Source organism: Acomys minous (assembly GCF_964271855.1).
Source record: "Acomys minous genome assembly, chromosome: 14".
In the NCBI taxonomy this organism is placed as follows: domain Eukaryota; kingdom Metazoa; phylum Chordata; class Mammalia; order Rodentia; family Muridae; genus Acomys; species Acomys minous.
This window is the reverse complement of record NC_140496.1, coordinates 87,547,520-87,564,422: the sequence shown is the minus strand read 5'-3', so window position 1 is coordinate 87,564,422 and position 16,903 is coordinate 87,547,520. Positions and strand designations below refer to the sequence as shown.

The following is a 16,903-nucleotide window of genomic DNA, read 5'->3' as shown; positions in this document are numbered from 1 at the left end:
AATTTTTTTCATAGTAGTTTAATTTGCTATTGCTACTTTGGTGACATCTATAGGAGAAATTTTTTGGTTTTGGCTAAAATGAATAATTACATAAATTTCTTCTTACCTCCAATGTGGGACAGATGCTTGCTGTTTTTATTAGGATCTTTGGATGTTTAGGGAATCAGTAAAAAAAATTCCTTGTAAAATGAGTGTTTTATCATCTAGAATGCAGGGCTGACACTGGTTATTTGTGGGTAGATAAAATTGACAATTACAATAAAAAATATTTTATGGGTGTATTATATTGCCAGGTCTTGTTAATTTTGGCAGTGTTTAGCACAGATGGGGTCATTATTTTAACGGATTACTGTAAGTCATATTTTTCCATGTGGGTGTTATGGGAGAGTAAGTGTATCAAGTGCCCCCAACCATTAAATGATATTTTATTTCCTTATATGCTTCCTACTCTATATTCTCAAGGATACACTGTGCATGTGTATGGATTCATGAAATGCCCTGATAATTCTCCTTTGACAGTTTTTCAGTAAACTGTTATTTTTCTTGGCATAAACATGTCATTACCCATGCAATGCTAAAGACTGGTCATGCCAAGTATGGACATGATGCCTTGACATGAATTCTGGACTTATTTGTTGCTGTTCACTTGAATATTCTAAGCTAACCCCCTAAGAAATACTTTCTGATTTTTAGCCTCACCACTAGGAAGCTGAGTGATAAAATACATCTGAGATACTTTACAATTAAACCCAGGGAGGTTGAGAAATGCCTTATTCTCACATTTATTTTCATAACTGACATAGCTAGATTTTATATTTCTGTTAGTTGAGAGTTTCATTCATTCATACAATGTACATTGGTCATATTCATCTACTGCTACCTCTTTCCTCCGTGTGTTCCCACACCATCTTCTGTCCAATTTCATGACCTATTTATTTTACTATCGCAAGTAAACTCATGAGTCTGTGTGATTCCCATATGCATACTGGAGCATGACCATCCATTGGAATGTAAGCAGTCTACCAGTGTCCATTTCTCCAAATAAAATTAATCCTTTCTCATCAGTCATCTGGTAAGGGACAAGGGTGGGGCCTAGAGCGTTCCCCCCAGACCTAACTCCTGCTGGAATATTCATTGCATAGATTTTTTTTTAATTAATAAGGTTTTTACCTTTATGAGACGTGAAAAATCTATCACTGTTAGGTTCTATGGAATGTCTACTATACCCAGAATGGACATGATTCTGAACTTGATGTTATCTTATCCTTCTTGAATTCTCAAACCCAAGCAGCATCTAAGTGCAAATGTGCCAATGTTTATTCTGTCAGAATAATACTCTCTAGTTAGTCGACTTTTTTCTGAATTATATACAGGCAAACATTCCTCAGTGTCAGGGAACATCTGCTTACAGGTCTGGAGTTACTCCGTAACTAGTTTTGTCTGAACTGGACATCAAGAAGCCACCTAGGTTGATCAGCCTCTCTTCATCTTGTAACCTAGGTTAATTCCTAGGACTTTCAGAGGAGTTCTGATTGTCAAGGCATCATTCAATCCTGTCATAAGAGCACCTGCTTTTCAAGCATGCTATTGGACTTCTTCTGTTTGCAATAGGTGGAGGTTTGCCTCCTGCCCAAAAAATAAAAAGTAAAAACAAAACAAAACAAAAAAAACTTTATTTGGAATATGGTTTCATCTTTTATCTCTTTACCAATCACTTTTCAATACAAAGAGCATTTGCCCCCATTTAATTGACTTGTTTTGGGTCGTGCCAGAAACTACATAAATTTTAAGCAGTGATGATCACTTGTGTATTACTTAGGAACATGTTGTGCTAGCTGCACTTCACTTTTTCTTTTGCACATCGCACTCCTCCCACTCCTCCTTGGTCCTTGCCTCCTTTGGCATGATGTTCTATTCCTTCCCAGGGCAGCAATTCATTTCTAGTGCTGCTGGCAAACAACAATGGCCTCTGAGAACCGCTCTGAGCCACATGTTTGAGGAAAAGGAATTGCTTATGTTCAGAACTTGATGAAGCAGTGCACTTTTGGGAGTGTAAGGACTGTTTTACTGTTTCTCTAGGGTGTACCCTAGACTCTACCTTTATAATGGATAATCACATTTGCAATATGTGTGTTCATTATTTTTATTTACAAATATAATTTTATGATTCTACAGATGGTCAGTCTTCAGGCTCATCTGTGTACTCTTTGGAAATTTAAAAAATTCAAACACATAACATTTATATCTGTCATTAAAATTGTATTAATGCTGCTTATTATGTACAATGTTTCATTACTTTATGTCAGACTTCTGTGAGACTATGACTTAGCCAAAACTATATGCATAATTCACCATCACCAGTTCATAAAAACATTCTCACCCTTTGTCAAAGATTTAATAAAAGACTTTCACAAAATGCAGTTCTCTGTCACCAGGTGTCATGGCATACTTTTCATACCCAAGACATGAGGCCTTGGTGATAGTCCAGAACTTGGTGTTGTTTTACTGTGCTTTTGATCTCAAACCTTAGTGAAATATTTGATACTGAGAAATTGTTCAACAAAGACCAAATAAATGGGTGAGAATGGGTGTAAATTAAAAGTATACAACAATCTTACTTAGGAGAACCCTAAAAATGATTGTAATAAAATTATCCCATTAAGCGGGAGTTTGGCTAGTCTAGCTATTCAGGACATATATGACAGGCACATGAAAATGGCCTATCAGGAACTTTGAATATTAAGGAATGGGAGACAAGCTAGGCTGAGATAGAAACACTTGGGTCACATGCGCAGGTGGGCATGCCATCCTATCTCAAATTATCAAAGTGTTACAATGAGGAGACCGGCGATGAGAACCATATCTGTCTACTTCAATGTATACGTGTAATACTTGAGGTAAAAGCTCTCATTCTAATCAATTGTTTCTCATATGCAAATTTAAGTCGAAGACAAAGGTATCATAGACAACAATGCTGCCTTCTTCAAACTCAAGCTGAGGAAGAATGGACTTCATCGAATTGAGTATCAAGTGTTTTTGTTTTGTAATTGTTATTGTGGGGTGTCTTCATCAATTTATTTAATTTTTTAGTTATCTCATATTTATTTCAGAGGCTGATGAAATGCTAGAGAGAATGGCCAAAGGCATCTATAGAGAGCAGCCTTCTTAGGCACCCCAGACATTGTGGGGTGAGGAGTAGACAGGGTTGCATGTCTCTCATTCCACTTGTGAATTTCCAGGAGGCTGAAAAGCTGATGATTTCTTTAGCTGTTCAAAGCCAAAAGCTATTATCTTCCAGAATCTTAGAGAAAGATGAAATGATCCACTGAAACCCAAAATGTGCCATACAGCAGACCTAGAGACTTCTCATTTTAGATGTGTGAGGAAGGAAATGATCCATGTCAGAGATGTTTCCAGCTGAAGTGTATCTGTGTTAGGTACTAAAATTCTGGGTTTTTCCAATGGACTAAATGTTATTTTTGAAGAGTCTTTAAAAATGTTACACTATTCTCTTGGTTTTTCAGGAAAGAATATTCGGTGTCTTTTACATGTTTTCTGTGGCTGCTTAAACTTACGAAACCTGACTATTTCAGAGCTTTCATGACTATCAATTAATGTGCCATAATGTGATGCAATTCTGTACTCGATGACCATCTTGACATTCAGTTTGTTTTATACTGCATGGCTTCAAGCAGTCTTAATTTCTACTTTCTTCCTCTTTTATTTTAATTTTTGTTACTCTTTTATCTTATACACAAGCGACAATCAGCAGATCTTTCTGTTGAGGAGACTCAAATTTCAGCTGTTGATCTGTTGCCCTACTGTGGCCATTCATTAGTTCACTTGTGGTTCCATATTTACTTATTTGTTTCATCAATCATATGTTTAATTTAAAAAACACTCTAAAGAACTACTGGCATTGAGTTGAAGCAAGAGAACCAAAATGGTCTCCAGATGAATGAGTGACTTGAACTCAAATGAAAAAAAAAACTGCACGAAAAAAAAAGTAAGTGGAGATAGAATCAATGTTGGAATACTTTATGCGGTGAGACTGTAAGTGCGGCTGCGCTGATGCAGGAGTGGCTTCTCATTGCTGGGATGGCTTCTGTCTTTGCCCCTTGTGGATAAAAGACACCGAAGTTCAGCCTGTCCTTCTTGTCTCCCAGGTCCTCTGTCAAGCTGAGTCTTGAGGATCCTAGGAAGGATGTCTTGGGTGGTCACTTGGTCACTCTCACAGGAGTCAGCTAAGAATACATGTGGAGGAACAGAGCATCCTGAAGACAGAGTGTGGGCTGGTGCTTGAGGAACTGGAAGACACCAAAGATGACCAGGCCTGAAGCCCAGTCAAGGCATCACCAGAGATCCCCCGCACCCCCTCTTAAGGCAGTAGTAGTAGAATTGATTAATGCTCAGGAGTTGGCTGCTAATCAGATTTTCTCATCTTGTTGTTTCAAAAGAATTTAGAAAAAAACAAACCGAAATCTAATGCTAACGAAGATCTCATGACCAAAGCATTTGAAGAACTTCCTAAAGATGACAAAGCTGCTGGTGATTAAGAGTACACTACAAGAAGACTATTAAGGCTGGCGGATCTGGACCCAAGTGGCGGGGGGGGGGGGGCAGAGGGGTGCACAAACTGCTGTACCAACCAAGGACAGTGCATGCGGTAAACCTAGACCCCCTACTCAGACCTAGCCAATGTACAGTGCATTCTCCACAGTTGTGTGGAGAGCGGGGACTGACTCTGACATGAACTCAGGTGCTCCCTATTTGACCACTTCCCCTTGGTGGGGAGGCCTGATGGCCCTCAGAGAAAGGATAAGCAGGCTCTCTGGATGAGACCTGATAGGCTATGATCATATGGTGGGGGAGGAGGTCCCCTTCTGTCTCAGGCCTAGGGGAGGGGAACAGAGTGAAAGAGGGAATGACGGGGGGAATGGGAAGACACAAGTGAGGGGATAACAATTGAGATGTAATCTGAATGAATTATTATTATTATTTTTAAAAAGAGCAATGAACTGTGGGAGCACTGGCCTCAAGCGTGAAATAGACAGGCTCATTGCTGACACGGGAACTGGAAGATGTAAGAGCCAGAGGACCAGAGTGTTTTCTGTGAGAGTGTGTCTCCTCAAAATGCCAGAGGAGTCACACTCATGAAGTCTTGCCTCCATAACTGTGCAAACATGAGCTGAATAGGAACAACAGACGTGGTAGCATAGATGGAAGTGATGATACTAGGAAGCCGGAACCCCAAACACACTCCAGCCCACCAAGGAATGCAGAGAGCAGGAAAATCGTTTTCCTCAGGGAAGTGTCCCCACTTCCATCAAAATGGTTATCCAATAGCAGGTATTCAGAAGTAGCATTATATAGTCTGAGCAGGTAGAATATATATATTTAGCAATGTGTGCGTGTGTTCACATACATGCCTACACACATGCATAACAACTAAAAAAGAGAGAGACTATACATTTGACAGAGAGAGAGAGAGAGAGAGAGAGAGAGAGAGAGAGAGGGAGGAAGAGGGAGCGCGCTCAAGGGTGAGTACATGGGAAAGATCAGAGGTGGGGAAATTATGTAATTATACTATAATTTCAAAAAATCATAAAAATCTCTCAAACCCATTAACTATCAAAATATAGAGACAAATTAACAATCTATGTAAAAATTCAAATAAATATGTGGTATAGTAGTAGAATTAACAATTGAATATATAATCTAATATAACTGAATACAAGATCAATATACAAAACTATATTTGTATACTAGATAGAAACAGGTGATATTTTAAGGGTTGAATGTAGCTTTGTGATAAAATATCAGATTGGATTCTTATCATGGCAAAAGAAGCTGTTTAGGATAAACAAGTTATACAAATTATTTGCTAGTTGGTCAAATTATGGTCATGTCAATGACTAGTCTACTTTTATCACAAGAATATACATCTTAGGTGCTGCAGATAGATATGATTCTATAGAAAGATAAGGTAGGATAGATAAGGTCTTCAAAAACCTCAGAGACATACAGAATATGGCATTTAAAATGTTTCTATTATTTTAAAGATTAACTGACGATGAGACAGGTTAACTCCTGGCAACACCCAGCCTACCTCAAAGAGGATGATGAGCATCAAAGAACCTCCTTATGAAGATGGCTTCAAATGGGGCAAACAAGACACTGGGCAAAATGTCCTCATTTCTACCACAGACAGAATTCTGCCTAAAGAGGGCAAGCTTGGATTCAGGCAGAGTCAATGGCCAAACTCTGCCAAGACAGGGTAAGCAAGTCCTCAATAGCTCCTGGCTCACAAGTATGTCTGTCAGATATATTGGGCCAGAAGACTGAAAAAGATGTTCCAATGTTATAGAGAGTTTTGGGGGACTATTCAGGTAGCAAACTGTCTCTGTCATCTTCTCATTTGGAAAGCTACTAATCTGTACTTCCTGTTTACTCAGGTAATCAAGTTTATTCTTTCTCAAGTCTCTGATGGAGTTGAAGACCAGGTAGCTTAGTTTTACAGTGAAGATTAGTTGTTTAAGGGTTAAGATGTTTTTATGTCTAGATAGATGTTTTAAGTTGATAATGACAATATGTGATGGAGATTGATTTACATTCAGAATTTTAGATGCACCAAGATAGGAAAGATGTTTCCTTCAAGGAGGTCAAATACAAATAGCCAAAACACTAAGAATGTAACATTTATATAATTCCTGATTGTGTTATGGTTCTTCGTGCTATGAGTAGTTTATTGTATATCTGTATTATAGTATACATGTATATGTAAAAATAAAATATGTTTAATTAATAAAATATTAAAAATACAAGAATTTCTAAACATTTTTACACAAGCAGAATTTTCTTTATGGAATTTAAAAATATATTTTAAAAACCCAATCAATTGAACAAACAAGCATACCCACCTTTCCGTGTTGTTAGGACCATACAGCAAAAAAGAACTAGAAAGTGAAATACATGACCTTCTCGATTATAAGGTAAATAATTGCAGTAAGACCAGGTAAGCATGGTATAATCCCACAAGTTCTGGTCTATTGTCAAACATTTTGCCAAAAGTTAATTTGTTAGTGCCCTTCTACTTAAGCCACTGAAGGAACCAGTTACACAGCTTTATAGCATATTTTACAAGAAGCATCATTACGAAGACAAGGCTTTAAACTTTGCCTAGTTTACCCTGAATCCAGAGGCATAACCAAAACTGTATTATATAAAAGAGCAGAGGAAATTGGAAACAGGGCATGGCAGAATGCTAACAAAGTAACATTCCCACATACATAATGTGCATATTGCCTCATGCCAGCCGGAATGCCTTTGCGTTTTATTGTGCTCTAATTGATTATGTCAGGATCCCTGAAGTGGGCAATGGAAAGGGGGGGAGGGAGGTAGAGGCCAGCTTTCCAGTGTTTTTCTCTTTGTTAAATACCCGCATGCTGTGTGCCTATGATCCCTCAGTCCTCAAGCGTATGTTCAAGGTATTCTTCCAAAATATTAGTATGGAGAACACGTGACATCTCCCTCCCATACATCAGACCATTCTATAAAGTTAGACAAGAGTGGAAACCGCTTTCCCCAGGTCACTGCAAAAATGCAGCAAGTATGAGGACACATGTGTTAAGTCTTCATGGTGCATGTATGTCACCTGTGATAGCTTTGCTTCTGTTCTTCCCTTAGCCTCTGTCTCTGGCTGGCTTTCTCATTTGTCTACCCAGTTATGTCTTTTTAGACTGTAATCTCCGCTGACAGCAGCAGACTAATTTTTCACATTTTTGGATTACACTTCCTTTTCCTTTTCAGGCTCTCCTGCTGTTTTATTATTAATACTGGCAGATTTTTTTCCATTGTCAGAGAGAGGCTGTGAAACAGACAGATGCGAGTTCTCCAGCAGAAAATAAGAACACTGCTAAATGCAGGGGAAAAAAAAAAAAAAGAAAATTATTGACGAAGTTCCATGACTGTATTTTCTTTTTCCGATTAAAACAACCTTTTCTCTTTTATTATGTCTTTAATCATATTTTGGTCTTACAAGAATAGTTCATGATTAAAAATATGGATAATTTGGTAATAAACGTTTCTACTATTCTCAGTTTATTAAAAGTGCCCCAAGCTGAGTATGTTTATTTTATTGTCTCATTATATTATCTGTAATGCATGTTGAAGAGATTCAGCCTGCCACTATCTTCACTTATCCTCTTTTCAACATTGCTTAACCTCTTTTCTTTCTAACAACGCCACCTCCTACCTTCATGTCTTCTCTTGTGACCCACTGGGTTTAATTAGGATTTCTTGCATGAGCATGGACGGGGCTTAAATGTGTTTCTAGAGTTGTGAACTAAGCTGAACTCTGGTTACATAGTGCCCACTATGGACATGTACGCCGAGGCTTTGTCCCTAGCTAGTGTGAGGTGACTTTCTGTTAATCCACTGATAAGTTCTCCTTGGTTGGGTTTGAGGAGGTGGCGTGTGATTGGGTGTGTCCTCTTGAAAGTTACACATCTTGTCTAGTGCCACACTTCCCTCTGCTCACTGGCTCCTGTGAAGTAAGCAGCATTGCTCTACCTTACTCTTTCCCAGGATGAACAGTCTCACCGCAGCTTTAAGAGCAATTATGCTTATGCTCGGTTTTCATCAGATGTCAATAGTTTTCCCCCTTAGTTTCTTTTTTGTCTGCTGTCTTTCCTCTTCTTCCCTGACCTTTACTATGTCTGCTGTTCCAGAAGTTTCTTTTGCCCTTTCTGAGTGGCACTGGAGATTGACCTTCATGAGTTATCTGCTAGATGAGAAGATTCCCCAAATATAACACAGAAACTCCAGAAAGATGAACAAGGAAGCACCATGACTCCTTAAAGATCATAGTTTCTTGACTCCTGAAGTAAAATATATTAAAATTGCTAATGCCTCCCAGTGATAGAGAGCAGATATCTAGGATGAAATACAAATGAGTTAGTGGAAACCTCACTTAAGATTCATGTTTGGGTAGTCTATACTTTACAGCAACTTGGTTTTGGTCAATTGAGGTATTCATACTTTAAATAGGTTTCTTGAAACAGTGTATGCAGTTTCATTTAGATTTTGTATTCTGTATCACAGTATATTTGTTACTTTTTTGTTGCTATGATAAAATGCCCTTTGGAGTACTGTTCCAGAGGCAGAGTCCATAATGTTGCATTTTAATACAATAAGGTATACAACTTTATCACTCATGAAAAAGTAATTAGCATTGTTGTGTAGCCCATAGCACACATTTTAATTATAGTGTTTTACCCCATTTACTCTTAGGGTAGTTGTCAATTTGTTTGGATTTAAATATACCATCTTGATATTTATTTTTAATCTTATTTATTCTACATGGTAAATTTTCTTTCTTCCAAGTTATTTTATATTTTATAGTTTATTTTCTTATTTATTGACATGTATCATTGTTTTTAATTTAGTATAGGCCATATTGACTATATCCAAATTTTTATCCCATATTAGGTATCAATAGTAAAGTTAGAGTTTAGCTGAAGAAATGAACTTAACTTTAAAGATTTTAAGCATATCAATGATCATCTAATCATCTATCAGTGATCACCTATTCCTTTTACCAAAAGTTATTCTTTTAGTGTTTCTATTTTAAAGATTTGTTTGTTTACTTGTGTGTGTGTGCGTGTGTGTGTGTGTGTGTGTGTGTGTGTGTGTGTGTGTGTGTGTGTAAGACATGAGCCAGAGTGCCAGCAGAGGGTAGCAGATCCCAAGGAGCTGCAGTTTCACCATTTGTGGGGTATCCACCATGGGATCTGAATTCCAGTCCTCCCGACTTCAGAGGCAGATCCATTTACCCAACCCTCCTCTAGGGCTCCCACCAAATGCTCTGTGTGAGGACTGCAGAATTCCACATTAGGTGGTCAGAATTAGAAGTCTTCCATCCTGATAAAAGCTATAAGATTATAGTATCTCCATTTTTTCTTTGCCCAAAATTTCACCTCATGGTTTAGTGCATTTTGTGAAATATTCAAAGACCCCTGTGGAATTTCTGGAGCAGCACCTTTTTTTTTTTTTTTTTTTGACTTCTGTAGTTCCTTCTTGGAGCTTTAACCCACAATCCCAATTGTCTCAGATTTCCTAAGCCACTTTATGAACTTAGTGTATGCTCTGAGCAGCACTTACATTCCTCCATATTACGTTAGAAAATGTGGGGCTAGAGTAAGAGGCAAGAAAACTCTAAGCTACAAGTTGTTTGCTTTTCTTTTCTCAGTGATGCTGGCTTTCCCTGCTGTCTGTAGAGAGTCTCAGCTCTTTTCTCTAGCTTCTTAGTTGTTTACAATGATAAGGCTTGTGCCTTATTAAGGCTTCCCTCTTAATTATTCATGGCCAGAAACTGGTCTGCATATAATAGTGTGCATTCTTAAGAAAAGGTTTCATTTCACTTAATTTTCTTTGTAATATGTTTCAGTGAAGACTAGACTAGATTCTATTAAATAAAACAAAATCATTGAAACAGACACATACTCCTTTCTGGGTTTTTAGGGCTATAGAGCAATAAAGAACTAGAAAACTATATGTATGCTATGCCCTTTAATGAAATGATTTGATTTTTTCCTCTAGGAGAGCTGTTTTCCTCAATTCTCAGATATGTTCCATTTCTTGTTACTTTATTTTTTGACTGTCAACAGAGACTGTCATATTTTCATAAATCTTTCTAAATATTGTCGTTAGTACTCTTTGTTTAGAGTTGCCTCTTCTTTTCTTCTTTCTTTTAAAAATTTATTATTTATTCATATTGCATCCCAATTGTTATCCCCTCCCTTGTATCTTCTTTTCCCTACCTACCTCCTCCTTCTAACCTATTCCCCTCCACTAGACCTCAGACAGAAGGGTGACCCTTCTCCCCACCATCTGACCACAGCCTATCAGGTCTCATCCAGATAGCCTGCATCCCCTTTCTCTGTGTGGCTGCAGGGCTTTCCATAAAGGGGAAGTGATCAAATCAGGGACACAAGAGTTCATGTTGGAGGCAGTCCCAGCTCCCCCCACACAGTGGAGAATGAGTTGTCCATTGGCTAGATCTGAACAGGGAGTCTAGGTTCACTGCACTCATTGTCCTTGGTTGGTGCAAAAGTTTGTTCAGGCCACGCCCACCCGTGGGTCCAGATCTTCAGACCTTGATGGTCTCCTTGTGGGGCTTTTCAGCCTCCCACTCTTCCATACCACTCTCAGCACTGACCTAGGGGCCTGCAAGTCCCAGAATCTGTTCCCTTGCCCCACTGGGTACAGTCTCTGAGAGGACATGTATATTGGCCTAATATCCACTTATAGAGTATATCCCATACTTGTCTTTCTGGGTCTGGGTTATCTCACTCAGGATGACCTTTTCTATTTCCATCCATTTGCCTGGAAATGTCATGATTTCCTTGTTTTTTAGTAGCTGAATGGTATTCCCTAGTGTAAGTGTGCCACAGTTTCCTTATCCATTTTTCATTTGAGGGATATCTAGGTTGTTTCCAAATTCTGACTATTACGAATAAAGCTATTATGAACATAGTTGAGCAAATGTCCTCGTTGTGTGGTGGGACATCTTTCAGGTATATTCTCAGGAGTGGTATAGCTAGGTCTTGTGGTAGCTCTATTCCCAATTTTCTACAAAAGCACCAGATTGATTTGCGTAGTGGTTGCACAAATCTGCACTCCCACCAGCAATGGAGGAATGTTCCCTCTTTTCTACATCCTCACCAGCATGTGCTATCACTTGAATTTTTGATCTTAGCTATTCTGGAGGTGTAAGATGGAATCTCAGAGTTTTGATTAGCATTTCTCTGATGACTAAGGATGTTGAACATTTCTCAGCCATTTAATGTTCCTCTGTTGAGAATTCTGTTTATCTCTGTATTTCATTTTTTAATTAGATAATTTGGTTTGGTGGTATTTAATTTCTTGACTTCATTATATAAGGATATTAACCCTTTGTAGGAAGTAAGGTTGGTGAAGATCTTTACAAGTCTATAAGCTGTTGTTTTATTCTGTTGATAGTGTCATTTGCTTTACAGAGCTTTTCAGTTTCATGAAGTTACATTTGTTATTTGATGATCTTAGAACCTGAGCCATTTGTGTTTTGTTTAGGAAGTTGTCTCCTGTGCCAATGAGTTCAAGGCTTCCCCACTTTTTCTTCTAATAGATTTAGCGTGTCTGGTTATATGTTGAGGTATTTAATCTACTTGTACTTTTGTTTTGTGTAGGGTAATAAATATGGATATATTTGCATTTTTCTACATGTAGACATTCAGTTAGACCAGCGCCATTTGTTGAAGATGCTATCTTTTTTCTATTGTATGGATTTGGCTTCTTCGTCAAAAATCAAGTGTCCATAGATGTATGGGTTTATTTCTGGATCTTTGATCCAATCAATTCCATTGATCAACCAGCCTATTTCTATGCCAGTACCATGCTCTATAGTACAGCTTGAGATCCAGGATGGAGATTCCTCTGGGAGATCTTTATTGTACAGGGTTGTTTTTATCTTTTCTGGTTTTGTTTTTTGTTTTTGTTATTGTTTTTTTTTCAAGACATGGCTCTTGTCTTTTCTTTTTTGTTTGTTTGTTTTTTTCCATATGAAATTGAGAATTGATCTTTCAAGGCCTGTAAAGAGTTGTGTAGGGATTTTGATAGGGATTACATTGAATCTGTAGATTGTTTTTGGTAAGATAGCCATTTTTACTGTTGATACTCCCTATCCATGAGCATGGGAGATCTTTCCATCTTCTGATATCTTCTTCAGTTTCTTTCTTCAGAGACTTGAAGTTTTTTTCATATAAGTCTTTCACTTGCTTGGTTAGATTGCACAAAGAAACTTTATATTATTTGTAGCTATTGTGAAGTGTGTATTTTCCCTAATTTCTTTCTTAGCTCATTTGTCATTTGTATATAGGAGGGCTACTGATTTTTTGAATTAATGTTGTATAGGCCAGCCACTTTGCTGAAGGTGTTTATCAGCTGTAGGAGTTCTCTGGTGCAATTTTGGGGGTCACTTATGCATATTATAATATCATCTATGAATAGTGCTACTTTGACTCTTCCAGTTTGTATCTGCTTGATCTCCTTGCTCAGGCTAGAACTTCAAGTATTATACTGAAGAGATATGAAAAGAGTGGGCATCCTTGTCTAGTCCCTGATTTAAGTGGCATTTCTTTGAGTTTCTTTCCATCATTAGTATTCTTTTCACTAGCTTTGAGTATTAAGTTTTGTTCTTTTGGTGTTTTAAAAATGTTGAAAATTTCCATTTTCTGTAAACCAGTTTGTTGAATATATTCATATTTATAAATTAATTATTGTATATTTTGTCAGTTAGCATACCTTGATAATATTAGTGTCTATATTTTTTCAATATAATCATATTTCTTTAAATAATGGATGCAACTCATAACAACAGAGAGATCTAAACAAGGTAGGAGGTGAGGACTAATACCGAAGGTGGTCCTCTGCCTATCTCGGTGAAGCCATGGCACATATATACTGCCACTCACACAGACTAACGCGCGCGCGTGCGTGCTCACACACACACACACACACACACTTAAGAAATCTGTTGACTGGAGTGAGGTGACAAATGCCTCTAATCTAGGTACCAGGATATTGAAACAGAAGTATCTTTAATTTACTCAGCCTGGGCCACATAGCAAGACAAATTCTCAATCACTTTGTCACCAGTAATAAAATACACAAGACTTATAAGGAGAACATTTTTATTTTGGCTTAGGATTTCAATGTTCCTTGTACAGCATGACAGACATGTCTCCTAGAGGAGGCTGATTATTGTGTAGTTGGCCAGAAAACAAAGACAGAAGAAGAGAACAGGGTCCAATATTGCTGTCAAAGACACATTTCCAACCACCTTTCCCCAATCACTGCATTTATACTGTTTAGAGTCACCAATGGCACCCAAGGCTGGCAACCAAGCCTTTAACACAAGGGTCTTTGGCTGTCATTTAAGATCCACACCACTCTGTACTGGAGGGGTAAGGGAGAACATGAATTTGAGTAAATAAAGATGTTGAGTCAATTCAGGAGGACTTAGGAGAGTGATTGAATATAATTAAAACACATTGATGAAATTCTCCAAAATTTAGTACAAATATCATTTAAATAAAAGATTCAAGCTATACCATATACCAATAATTATGGTCTGTGTAAATATGGGACAAAGGAAAGTTGAAAATTGGCCTTATTTCACAAGCTAAGTAAAATTTTATATTTTCTCTGTTCAAGGTTTATTTGGTGTTCTCATTGGCATGACACTTGGGTAGTTGGTTACATCATCCATGTGCAGATCTCACTTTTTACATATGATTACAATGTACACTGACACATATAATACACAAAATAGTATCCTTTAGACAGTTATGTACAACTTATGCATAATGGATTACACACTGGAGCCAGGTTATGACTGGTTCGGAACACGCTGGCCTAGGCATGTTTGGTAAGGGTGCACAGCAGTGACACAACAGGATCTCAGGATTATTGAAGCCTGCACACAACTGGCAGTGTGTTTTGGAGACAGTGGGACTGTCACACTAACCAGGTTACCACTATACAAGTACCACTTAGCATCGAGGTAGAGCTGTGGGAACTGAGGTTTCTCCCAGTCCACCTCAACACAACTGCACTAATCACAGCTCAGATGAGGAGGAGACAGAGTGAGGTCTCCACAGAAACCCTGTGGCAGCCTGGACCGTGAAGTGTTAGGACACAGAGAGACTTAAGAACTGCAGCTCTTTCTGGATACTCCAGAGGGTGTCAGCACTTTTCTTCAGGCAGGCCTCCTCCTCAGGAGTCAGAGACACCTTCACAACATCTGAGATTCCAGTTTGTCCCAGGACACAAGGAACACTGAGGAAGATATCTTCCTGGATTCCATAGAGACCCTTAATCATGGTGGAGATGGCATGCACCCGCTTGAGATTCTTCATGATGCTCTCAGCCAAGTCTGTCACAGAGAGGCCAATGGCCCAAGATGTGTAACCCTTCAGTTTGATCACCTCGTAGGCACTGTCCACGACCTGCTTGTGCCTCCTTGTCTGCATCGATGCCCAGTGCTGGGTTCAGTCTTCAGGGAGATGCCGGCAGCATTGACGCCACTCCACACGAGCACGCTGGAGTCTCCGTGCTCTCCCAGGACCCACCCGTGGCAGCTCAGCGGGTAGATGCCCAGCCTTTCTCCCATCAGGTAGCGGAACCGAGCAGAGTCCATATTGCAACCACTTGTGATTGGAAACCACTTATTTTCCAAATATCCAAAATATCCACTGGGTTGGACACGATGAGCAGCTTGCAGTGGGGACTGTACTTGACAACGTTAGGAATGATGAACTTGAAGATGTTCACGTTTCGCTGGACCAAATTGAGTCGGCTCTCTCCCTCTTGCTGATGGGTTCTGGCTGTGATGATGACCTGCTTGGAGTTTGCAGTCACACTGTAGTCTTTGCCCGAGACAATTTTTGGTGTTCTCAGGAAGAGGCTGCCATGCTGGAGGTCCATCATCTCTCCCTTCAGCTTGTCTTCCATGACGTCAATAAGGGCAAGCTCATCTGCCAAGTACTTCATTAAGATACTGATGGCACAAGCCATGCCAACAGCACCAACACCAACAATTGTTATCTTGTTCTGGGCTGGAGGGGGGCAGGGGGGCTGCTCTTCCTTAAGAAGATTCACAATCAGCTGGTCCTTGAGGGACGCCATTTTGGACTTTGAATCTCTTTGGACCGCTAGTACACGAAGGTGGGCGTTGAGAGCTCAACAGGATGCCTGTACTTGGCGACAGTGGCTTCAGCACGTAATTATAATTTATTTTCCCGCAAAGTCATTTGAAAACTGCAGGGATTAAAGCCCAATCACTCACTTAAAACAAATTTACTATACCAGTGAACACTACTCTATACAAAGTATCTATTTACATAAAACCCTTATGGATAAGAGCCAAGCAGACAAAATAGATTCATTCTATCAGAATTTATATTTTTATATAAAAGTGTTGATATTCAAAGTTTGTCTATTTTGGTAACATGAATCTGAAACCTATGATAAAAGAAAACTCGATTTCTGAACATGTAAGGTTTCAGAGAATAACTCAGACAAAAGCAAAAATATTAAAATAATTAAAAATTGTCATCACTTGGTCTATAAAAAAAGAACACATTAGACTCATGCAATAAAGGTCTGAGTGCTATAGGCGATAATATATTTTATAAAGTATTGGAAGAAGTGGTGTAGAGCTGAAGCTCTTATGAGCTTTTATGCAAAAGGGAATATACTTTTCCCAGTTGGTATCTGAGTCATCTAGGATCTATTCCTTATTTATTTATTTATTTTTATTTATTTATTTGTTTATTTATTTTTCATCCTAGGCTACCTATAAGATGTTTCTCTTTCTTGCTGCAAGATTCAGAAAAGAATAATAGATCTAGGGTGCTCGAAAGAGGGTATTCAAATCCGAGAGACAAACTTCTAACTATTTTTTGAAGCACTTACTCACACACAGAGAAGAAAAGTCTTGGTAAAATCTTGACAGAGAAAGCATTAGCTATTCTGTTCAGAAGGCCTGAGCCAGTGGGGAGACTCTGAAGTGCTCCCTAGAGGTTAGAGAGACATTCTCCTTAGCTGCTATTGGGTAAGGCTCCACATCTCCCAGTGACAGAGTTTAGACATCAGTGCCAAAGCCATGCTAGCTCTGTATTTATTTAAAATACTCTTATGTGTGTGCACACCCACACAATCATTGATGTGTTTGCACTGAAATTGAACTTTTACGCTACTTACATCTTCCAGTTACAGAGTGCTTTTGCTATTTTGCTATAGTCCCAAGTTAAACATGACTTTGGCATTGTGAACTGGTTAACGGGATGGAGAAACCACAGAC

General features: G+C 38.6%; 1 pseudogene across 1 annotated transcript; it reads right to left on the bottom strand.

The window, feature by feature from the left end:
- Positions 1 to 14,252: 14,252 nt before the first annotated feature.
- LOC311582956 (L-lactate dehydrogenase A chain-like) lies at positions 14,253 to 15,801 on the bottom strand (annotated as a pseudogene). Its single transcript has one exon. The product of its transcript is annotated as an L-lactate dehydrogenase A chain-like (transcript).
- Positions 15,802 to 16,903: the final 1,102 nt, after the last annotated feature.